Raw genomic sequence first — 11,590 nt, forward strand, 5'->3', positions numbered from 1 at the left:
GGGCGGCGGCGGCCGTGCCCAGGCTGCTGCAGCGGCGCCCGCTGCAGACCCTCCCGCCCAGTCACCGGGTCCCGGCCGCCGGGGTGTGAATAGTATCCGCCATCCCGGGCGCAGGCTGGGCGTCCCCGCCCCGGCCGCCGCTCGCGCCGGGGGCTGAGTGGGGAGGTAGGTAGTGAAGACTCCCCGGGGCTCCCAGCCCGCCCCCTCCTCCAGCACTTTTATGAATTCGACTCCACTTTCGGAAGGGATTATGAGTCATATGGAAAACCCAAACCGGAGTGGCTGGGAGGGGGGGAAAGGGGAAAGAAAAATCTTTAAAAATTGAAAATAAATAAATGAAACGAACACATCTTTCCTTGTTACCCCATCAGGCAAGATGGAAAAAGCCTTGAAATGACTCCAGACACACACCCTCCCGTGCCCTCACTGCCAGAGGCTTTTTCTCCCGGATGGAAATAGTTCCGCCCCAGTGGGACACCCTTTAGGAAATGCAGCCCCTTTCGAGGGACTTCTCTACTTCCACTCACCAGTTCTTCTCTCCTAGGTATTTCCGTCCACAAAAAATTGGCAGAGTCAATGAGCACGTGCCAGGGTCTCCCTAAAAGATGGATATCTGGCTTGTTTTAAGAAGCCACTGCTTTGCCAGTCAGGGGAAAGCTCCTACAATCCTGTTGTCTGGTTTAGAAGTGAGCAACTGCTCTGATCCTCACTCCCTGTTCTACCTAAGGACACGGGAGGGGGGAGGGGATGTACCTGCCCTGCCTCTATATTGCCATATGCCCTAGGACTGGCTTCCAGTGGCACTTTTCCTGTTGTTTTGTCCTCCACCAAGAAGGTTTCCCTGAGCAGACCATGTCTCATCTGGTTCTGCATTCCCAGAGCCTGGTGCAGCGCCTGAAATAGAGGAGGTAGGCCTAAATGCTGGCTGAATGCATGAACGGCGGTGCCTTGCAGCCTCTTTTCTTTACGTGCACTACAACCTTAGTCAACTTCCTTATCAGCATAAGTATGCGGGAGTTGTCAAACTGGCTCCGATCTTTAATCAGTCCAATTTGGATTCTGATAGCGGCAACATGATGTTTAGGGGAATTAGAAATCGCTATCATCCCTGACAGAGCCTTAAGATTCCAAAGAGAAATGCAGTGAGAAATCGTATGTTCCTGTGTTGCAAATCCTTTATCTTGCAGAAAAGAAAACACGAAATGATTTGTCGAACAGCCCTGAGCACATCACATTCATTGTGAATTGTAGGAGGAAATGTTCCTCAGCCCTGGGGGGACCCCTGCCATCTCTGATGTCAAAGTCACAATGTGGTACATCTTCTGCTCAGACCTCTCCTGAAACTTCCTGCGTAGGGCAGGGCAGGTTCAGTTCCTGGGTGTCCAGGCCTCTTGGCTCCGCAAAGCACTTCCTTCTCTTCCAGAGCATCATGCATACTTGTCTATCACTCTGTGTTCTCACTTCTCTACAAGACTTAAGATCTATCAACTCCCCAACATTTATTTATGGTTTTCTCTTTATCCACGAAGCTCGCATTCTCAAAGTAAAACCCTACTGCAAATAAATTTGAAATAGTCTTAAACCTACCTGATGTTTTTTTGTCTGGATCACTTCTTGGTTTACTACTCCCTTCAAAAATAAGGCTTCTTGTGATTTGTCCTATATTTGATTTTTTTTTCAAGCTTCACAGGCTGCCCTGTTTTTGTTAAACAAAACTGACCTCACTCTGTTCATGCCCTTAAGGTGTGATATATTTAAATATTTTTAAATGTTAAGGGATAAGATTAACAAAAAAAACTTTTCTATCACAGCAAGCATTTTTGCAAGATAAGTTTCTCAAAAAAAAAAAAAACTATACAAAGCATCAGTGTTCCGTACTAGACCTTTATGGCATAATTCTTTCAAACTCTGCCCACAGCCAATGTCTCATTGACCTTACCTAATCTCAGACTCTGATTTAAACATTTAGATTATTTTTCGGTGATTAAAACGATATGCAGGTTTGAGATGAGATTATATCCCTGCCTTAACCACTCCTGTGTGCACACACACATACTCACATGCATTCAGGAACTCAGCACATCGTAGGGCCCTTCATCAGTTTGTTAAATAAATAAAAATCATTCACAATGAGAGGGAAGTCTGGTAGTGTGCTATAGTAAATTCAAGGTAAAAATCACTACGTTGGATGATCGGGTCTAGAAAAATGATCCCAAGCCAAAAAATAAAACTTATTAGAGGAAAAATGGAAATTTTTCACCTATACTGAAAGACCCAACTGCAGAAGCATAAGGCACTGGAAATGTGGCATTAAGTCCAATGGTTGTGATGTAGTTACTAGTAATTCACACGTACCCAGAGCTTATTAGAGCAGCCTGATATTGCTCTATATGCTTTGTTTATATTAACTAATTTGGTATTCATAGGAATTCTATATGGTAGGTGTTCCTATAATTCCTCACATTTTACAAAACTGAGGCACAAATGGGTTACTTAACTTCTCAAAGCGGGGACATAGACTGCAATTAACTTTTTCCTTTCTCCAAAATGTTCAGCAGTTGAACTGAACTTTGAGGAAAATAAATGTTCAGAAGTCTCACTTGAGAGTAAACTGGCCTCACCAATGGCAGTAGGCCAGGAGTTAAGCCAACAAGAAGCCCTTTAATGGATTCTGAAATAGGCCTGGAGCCTACAGGCTCTCAAAATAGTCCCTACTACTAGCAGTTTTCTTTCCCTTTCCCGCATTGAACTTCCTTTCCCAAAAGAATCCCAGTCCTCAGTTACATCTGAAGAAAAGTCAAAGCCTGACCTCTGTTATTTCTTGGAAATTAAGAAAAGAGCATGGGAGGCAGGATTGGCAAGAGAACAGCCCCTTTCCCAAGGGCATGATGGTGTCACCAGTGGCAAATCCCCATGGGGACACTCAGCAGCCTTGGTCAGCCTTGCAAGCAGTACTGTGACAATTTGCTTTTGAGGTAGAATCAGAGTGTAAAAGGGAGAGGGAGACCCTGAGGGACCACGATGGGAAGAGATCACCAAGAGCCTTTAAGCCAATGGGAGGAAGTGGGATTTTATATGAGAGAAATGGGAAGCCACAGTGGAAGGTGATCTCAAAATTCTTTCCAATGATTACATCCAGATATACGACCTTCTTGCAGTGGCTCTGTAATGGATAGAAATCCATAAAAATTCAAAATGCCTGCTAGGCTGAACTGGCCTCTCCTAAATAAAGTAGATTTGGGCAAGTCTTGCTGCTAGCAGTATTGCTTTGGGGGAAACTAATCTTGCTACCCTAACCTCATTTGGTAGGTCTAGCAATGAAAGCATGAGCAAAACAAAGTCACCCTTGAATAAACTTGACAAAATGGGAACGAGTTTTAGGTAGTTTATGTGGAATTCGTCCCAATTTGGTCCTTACCATATTCGCCCAATCTAAGGTCAAATGGAGCATTGTGTTGGGCTTGTTGAGATCTGATGGCCCTTTCTAGCAACTTTAAGACCCTTTACTAATACCAAAAGCTGGAACGGGAAAACTGAACTGCTCTTTCTAGTTCCAGGCTTCTCTTTAATTTAGTCCCATTTGTCTCTCCATGAACTAAGTCCCTTTTCTACCGTAGAAGCCTCCTCAGCCCTCATTAAATTAGATGCCTCATCATCTCACTCCCCAGCTTGTGCTCGCACTTACTAATTCTACTTTGGTTTTTGTATACGTCTCCTTAGGTTTACTTTTAAAAGTGCATCAATACTGCATGGATATATTTTCAGTGCAAACTATTTAAGCATATATTAATACAGAGTAAAATTGGAAAATTCCCAGCCATCTAAACCCCTAAATCTACTCTGATCCCAAAGATAATTAGTATTAATAGTTACAAGAGAATCTTTTCTTTCTTGCATTTATATACCCACATATGTATGGTCACTGGTTTATACGTACGCATTCTAATTTAAAAGGAACCACATAATCATGTTGTTTTGCAACTTGATTTTTCCACTGTCTTGAAGAACTTTCTGTGTCAGTGCAAAAGATCTAGCTCATTTCTCTTAGCCACTGCACAGAAATTTATTTTATTGACATGCTATAATATACTTTAACCATGCCTCTGCAGCCATGATGGGCTTTTCAAAATGTTTTGTGATTAAAACAATTTGCAGTAAATGCATATCTTTATGCACAGTTTCGGCAGTTTCTTTGGGATACGTTGGTATAAGTGGACTGACTGGATCACAGGGAACTGACAATTTAAAAATTTGATAGGTACAAACAAATCGCTCTCAAAATTACCCTATTTTATACTCCACCAACTGTTTTTGAGATTACCTAATTCTCTGCATCATCCCAATAATAGGTACTATCAATTTTTTATCTTTTTCAACTGGCAGGATAAAAAATATTCATCCTATTTTATTGATATTTTCCTGATAATTAGTAATATTGGGCATTGTTTTCAAGTGTCTATTGGCAAATAGTATAGTCTTTTGAGCATACAAGTATAATTGAGTTTGACTGTCTGCATAGCCTTTCTCCATTTTCTTTTTGAGTTTTCTGGCTTTTTATTATTGATTCATAGGAGACCTTTATATATTCCAGATTCCTTTATATATTCCTTTTCTACTATAGATATGCTTTAGTCAGACAGAAGCTTTAAATTTTTATTATAAATAATAAAAATAAACAATTTAGGGGCACTTGATGGGTAACTTACTCAATTGATCCTTGGACTCTTGATTTTGGCTCAGGTCATGATCTGAGGGTGGTGGAGTCCAGCCTCTCGTCTGGTTCATGATGAGCATGAAGCCAGCTTGGGATTCTCCCTCTCTTTCCCTCTTCCCCTCTCCCTTGCTTTCTTTCTCTCTCTCAAAAACAAACAAACCAAAAAAGGTATTTAAAAAAAACAGTTAAAAGCTAACTCTTTCAAGGGTGCCTGGACAGCTCAGTCAGTTAAGTGTCCAACTTCGGCTCATGTCATGATCTCACGGTTCCTGAGTTTGAGCCCTGAGTCAGGCTCTATACAGACAGCTCAGAGCCTAGAGCCTGCTTGGGATTCTATCTCTCTCTCTCTCTCCCTCTCTCTCTCTCTTTCTGCTCCTTCCCTGCTCATGCTCTGTCTCTCTCTCTCCTCGCTCTCAAAAATAAGTAAACATTAAAAAGAATTAAAGCTAACTACTTCAGATCAAAATTACCTTCTTCAAAAAAATCTTTCCTGACTTTGCCAATTCACTAATATTTCTTGTCCCTTGAATTCCCCATTTCTAGACTGTAAGGTCCTTGAAGGCAGGAACTGGTTTTGCTCATCTTAGTAACATCAAAAGAACTTGCGATGGAAATTAAAATAATTTTAATATGATGCACAGAAAGCAACTTAATAAATAATTGTTCAATAGATGTGAAATATTAATTACTCTTTTATTATTGTTTTAAATTTCTTGAATGTTCTTTTTTTTTTAATGTTTATTTATTATGGGACAGAGAGAAACAGGGGAGGGGCAGAGAGTGAGGGAGACACAGAATCTGAAACAGGCTCCAGGCTCCAAGCTGTCAGCTGTCAGCTGTTGACTGTCAGCTGTTAGCTCAGAGCCTGATGAAGGGCTCAAACCCACAAATCATGAGAGCATGACCTGAGCTGAAGTTGGCCGCTCAAACGACTGAGCCACCCAGGCACTGCAATTTCTTGAATGTTTGATTGCCCCTGTTACTCTATGTTTCCACCACTTCTAAATAACCTTCCGCACAGTGCTGAGTGGTACCCAGTACATATACATTGATTAATTGATCTCTTTTTGTTATGATCTTCAATATTTCATGCTATCTTCACAAAAGAGAAGTATTACTGTAAGACTGTTCCATTGGATATTAATTTTATATTATATAATGATATTTCCCTCCAAATTGGTCCAGATTCAAGTAAGTTTGGGGAAAGTGGATTAAATAAAGTTAAATAGGTTTCTCTCTAATTAATCTGAACTTGTAATATACCTAACTAAGAAGGATATGTGGAATTTCCAAAGAGTTTTAGCTGGCTAACCATGTGGAGTTTTTGTTGCTTGGTTGGTTTCTTGGCAGTGAATTGTGCTTCATGTAATTTCAATAATATATCTGTTTCAAGTCAGGTAAAAACTTCCACTATATATATATTCATTTTCTTCTTTGTGGTATCAGTCATGAAGCATTTTTAACACTTATCCCAGGAAAGGCTTGTGATGGTTGAGTTTTGAAGGAGAAGAGTTGGGATCAGATTCTGACTCTCCAACTTATCAGTGATGTAAATTTGGACAAGGAACATAATCACAACTTGTTATGACATAAACTCTCAGTTTTCTCATCTAAAAACTGAGAAGAACAATGGCTTCTGTCTCTTTGTGATTGAAGAAAAGGATGCAATAAGTGCATACAAAGAAAAATAAAGAATTTGCTTAGTAAGAATTAATTACTCTGAAGGAGCCACTTTTTAAAAATTTTCTCCCTCACTTCCATATAGTTGACTAACTGCTCCTTTGTTTTCCAATTTATCTGGTAATTTCTATTGTATTGTTGGGTGCATTTGTTATAAGTCTCTGTGTAGGACCTTCCTCTTACTTATATTTGTAAATCCCTCATGCTTAGTGCCAACTGGGAACCCACACAGATTTGAAGTACTGGAAGGAGCTGCGGGAATTCTAGAACAAGTGCTTCCCTGGAGGTACATTTCTTTTGTTTTTCTTTCAACTGTTCAAAATATCTATATTTATTTGTTCTGAAATAAAGGTATAAAAAATTGGAAGTATAGAACAAATAACATTTTTTGTCTGAAAGATTTAAGAGAAATTTACCAACCTGATGCTCCATTACCCCCAAATAGTGAGTATTATAGGCAATTCAACTAAAGGCTTTCAAGGAATCAGGTCCGTATCCCTGGACCCTGTAAATAATACCCTCCAAGAAAAAAAAAAAAAGGCTCTTTCTATATGTGGTTAAGATAAGGATTTTGAGATGGAGATTTATCCTAGATTATTGGGCTCCAAATGCCTTCCTAAATATCCTTATAAGCAAGAGGCAGAGGAGACTAGGGAGACACGTAGATGGAAGAGGAGAAAGCAATGTGGCCATGGAAGCAGAGATTGTAGTGATGGAAGAGGAAAGGAAGAGGAGGAGGAGCTATATTTTACTTTTGATTGCTTAAATAGATTTCTATTTCTACTCCTATCATGTCTGGCAGACAAAAAATTTATCTTTAGTTTTTGTGAATTCTACTCCAACTTTCCTGGGATTGTACAGAAGTTTAAAAGAGCTTACACTGTGTTAAGGTTTGAAGCTCTTCGTGAGAAGCCAGTCTACTCCTTGGTCAATGGACCACCCTAAACCATGCTGGAAGCCCTGTCTCTCATAGCCCCTCCCAGAGAGAACATTGCTTAATTGCCGGGTTAGGAACCACAGGGCTCTCTCCATTGCTTCTGACTCCCACTTTGGAGGTAAGTCTCAGCCTGAATTCCTCCATTTCTTTGCTCTTCATTCCACTGAAGGGAACATACTACTAATATATATTTTTTAAATTTTTAATGTTTATTTCTGAGAGAGGGAGAGACAGAGACAGAGACAGAGTGTGAACTGGGGAAGGGCAGATAGAGAAGGAGACATAGACTCTGAAGCAGGCTCCAGACTCTGAGTTTTCAGCACAGAGCCCAGTGAGGGGCTGGAACTCACAAACTGCGAGATCATGACCTGAGCTATAGTCAGATGCTCAATCCACTGAGTCACCCAGGCATCCCTGTGCTGCTAAGATTGAATGGGACAGTATAGGGGAAGCTCCATACTCTTCTTGTTATTTCCAAACATTTTATTTATGCCCCCAGCTTTTAAGTTCTCTTCAAATACTTCAAATTTTGTGGAGATACACTTCTAGTACTTCATTACTATCATCCAGTCTTGCCTCTTTGAAGTCACATTCAAGGTCCCTACATTTGTCAGGAAACATTGATGGTATAAGACAATTCCAACTCAAACTAGCAAAGGCAAGATTTGGTTTGTTGGCTCAAAGCACTGAAAAAGGTACCTGGTTGGCTGACCAGACCAGAGCAAAAGCTGGAGATTTAGCGATTTAGAGAATCAAACAGGGGATTCAACTTGAATTTTCTCTCTCTTTCCATTTCCATTTCTTCTTGGCATTTTCTTACTTTCAAATGATAAGGGAAATGTTCCTATGGTAATCCCAAATCTATAACATACCAGCATAGTAAACCCAGTGGGGGAAGGATAACTTCTTTCCTCCAGGACCTATATATCAACCTCATCATAAAAATAATATAATTATCTTCCTAGCTTGTATCAAGGCTCTATCTTTTGTACAACCATGTTGCTAAGTGGATGAAGTACTATGATTTGTTAGGACAGTCAGATACTGATTCCATGTTCAGGGCAGCACTTGGGAAGGAAAGAAGGCAGTGTCTCTTAAGATCTCTTGCTAGTCTGATAAAAAAAATCATTTACTGCATCAATTTGCTGCATTTCTCTAGACTGGATCTGTGGTGTTCACCCATCTTTTGGGGTTGAATTAGATTAAGCACTGGATTATTGTATTCTTCATGGTTTGGATTTCTTCTCGTTTTACTCTCACAATATAATAATTAGAGTCTGTGCTTACCCAGTAATAGTACTTAGCACACCTACTGTTTGTCTTCCTTTTGTAAGAGGCTGAGCTTGGGCACCTGGGTGGCTCAGTTGGTTAAGCGTCAGACTTTGGCTGAGGTCATGATCTCATGGCTCGTAGATTTGAACCCCGTGTCAGGCTCTGTGCTGACAGCTAGCTCAGAGCCTGGAGCTTGTCTTCAGATTCTGTCTCCCTCTCTCTCTGACCCTCCCCTGCTCACGCTTTCTCTCTCTCTCTCAAAAATAAATAAAAACATTAAAAAACAATAGGCAGAGCAAATGTGCTCAGAGCCTGAGTAATTTGCTATGTCCAACAGTATTTCTCTTATACTTAAGCTAATGTGTAAAACACAACAAACACTCACTAAATACTCATTAGAAGAAGGGCGGTACAGGGCCATAATGCAAAATAGAAACACAGACAGAGGGCATGTAACTCAGATTGAAGTAGGTACCAATGATGCTGAATTCTGAAAAAACAGGAGTAAAGAAAGTGAAAACAGATTTTCCAGGCAGTGGGAAGACCTGAAGCCCGTGATGTGCTGAGCTGGTTCCCAGAAGCTTGTGAGACTGACCGTACCTATCTCCTGCTCACTCCGTAAGCAAGACGTCTTATTGGTAGCTTGAAACAAGGTATAGTGGGTAGTGTTTACCATGGGAATGGGAAACCTTAGGCACTGAAATCTTAGACACTTTCCTTTGAAAAGCAAAGCACATGACATGACTCGCTCAATATCTGCTGGCAAGAGTCCTTCCACAGTGGTTTTGCATGGTAAACTTGGCAGAGGGTGACATAAACAGTCACCCTATATTAAGTGCATGAAGTTCTAGAGAAGCTATTGCCTGTCCTATCGAATCAATCTTAGCCAACTGTTTAGCCCAGAAGTATGCCAGGCCCGACCTAATCTCGATTCCATCAGGTCAAGGTGTGGCCCCAAGAGCAGCCGCACTTTAGATCTGTTGCACTGCTCATATGCCCCAGAGAATACAAGTCTGTTTCCTCCTGCCACCTGGCACACCAGCTTCCTGAAGTGTTGACGTCGGCAAGCTTCCAACAAAAAGGTTGCCAACTCCAGTTGTGCTTGTCTTTTCTGTCTAGATTATTTTAGGTGTGGTCTTGTTTAATGGTAGAGACATGAACTAAGTGGGTTTTCACATTTCTTTGAAATCTGGGAATATATATAGAGAGAGGCAGGTTTATTTAAGAAAGACACAGACTCACACACCTACAGAGATTGGAAAGGAAAAGTGTTCTTTTGGGGTGGTTGAGATGGATGCTTAATTTTTTTTCTCTCAAATTTTTCCTTAAATTCCAGTTATTTAACGTATAGTGTAATATGAGTATAGGAGTAGAATTTAGTGATTCCTCACTTACATACAACACCCAGTGGTCATCCCAACAGGTACCCTCTTTAATGTCCATCACTCATTTAGCCCATCCCTCACCCACCTCCCTTCCAGCAACCCTCAGTTTGTTCTCTATAGTTAAGAGCTCTTATGGTTTGCCTCCCCTTCTCTGTCTCCCCCTCCCCCTTGAAATAGGCACTTATGGAAGAGTGGCATGAAAGCTGGACGAAATGAGGAAGTACATTGGAGCACTCCCATTCAAATCCACTTGGTTGCTATTCATTTAGGATTTTGCTTTTATGAAAGCATCAGGTGTTCTCAGTGGACAGACTTTTGCAAACTTCTTTCTTGACATCACAGCAAAGTCCCTTCTTCCTTTTCTCCCAGCTTCTCATCCCTGAAATCAGTCCACAGAGTCTTAGTTCCCTGAATCTGACCTTCTCTTCCCTTGGAGTCTCTGGCCTTTCTACTGCCCCATGTGGGAAATACTGTGTGTTTAAAATGATTGTTCTATCTTTAAACTTCTTATAGTTTACAAAGAAAATTTATAATAAAACCAGGGATTAGAATTAATATTGCTATCACTAGTTACCATCATGGAAAAGTGGTCACAGGACAACCTAGTGAGCATAAAGTCTAAAAATGGATTTTTCTTCTTCCATCTTATGAAATTAAATCATCCATGAAAAAGTTGTCCTGGGAAAATTTGTGTAAATCAAAATGTAAGTATCATTCACATTAACAGTATACAATTATTTCAAGAATTAACAAAGCAAGCTTATGATTTCCAATGTTTGTATTGTTATTTAATGGAACAGATTCCATTTTTACTCAAAATCCCTTCTGCTCTCCAATCTGCCTGGGAAAAATCCACTTATTGTGTTGGATGTGTGATTCTCTTTGGCCTCCTGCCAAGTGGAGTATCCATTGCTGCCTTTGCCTTTGGACCTGTCCATTGACATGTGTTGGTTAATAGGTTTTTCACAGGCATGAAACCAGCACAAGCTGGAAATGTGCTCGTGTGTTTGGACTTGGTCTCTTGCACTTCTGCCATCACCAGGAGAAGATAAACCTAGATAATCTGCTGGTTCCCAGAAGGATCAGAGACATGTAAGGTAGACCTGGATTCATCTTGCCATTTGGAGCCAAGCCCAGTTTACCCCAGCCTCCATTAGGCACAGACATATGACTGAGAATAATGATTGTTGTTTTAAACCAGAGTCTGGAATGCATTTGTTACTCAGCATTATTGTGTGAATTGGTGACTAACCCAAACAATAAAGACAAAATAAATCGATAAAAATGAGGCAAGCAGTCCACCAGACCATTGCTGGGATAACCTACGTAATGACAAGTTTCTTGAAAAAAAAAAAAACCTAGTCCAATTGTCACCAATTTAAAACATACAAAGATGCCTTCATGCCTTCCTGGTGGCTCCCAATTTGTCATGCTCAGCTCATGCCCTTTAAGAGAGGGGACAGTTTGAACTCAGACTTTTGAAAAGTCAGATTCTTTAAATCTGAATGGCTATGATTCATAGTGTGCCTGGAAATCACAGCAAAATGTTGAGTGATTATTACTGAATGTTGGTATTATGAATATTTTTTCCTTATTTAAACA

This window comes from Suricata suricatta, chromosome 6 (assembly GCF_006229205.1).
Source record: "Suricata suricatta isolate VVHF042 chromosome 6, meerkat_22Aug2017_6uvM2_HiC, whole genome shotgun sequence".
Lineage (NCBI taxonomy): Eukaryota > Metazoa > Chordata > Mammalia > Carnivora > Herpestidae > Suricata > Suricata suricatta.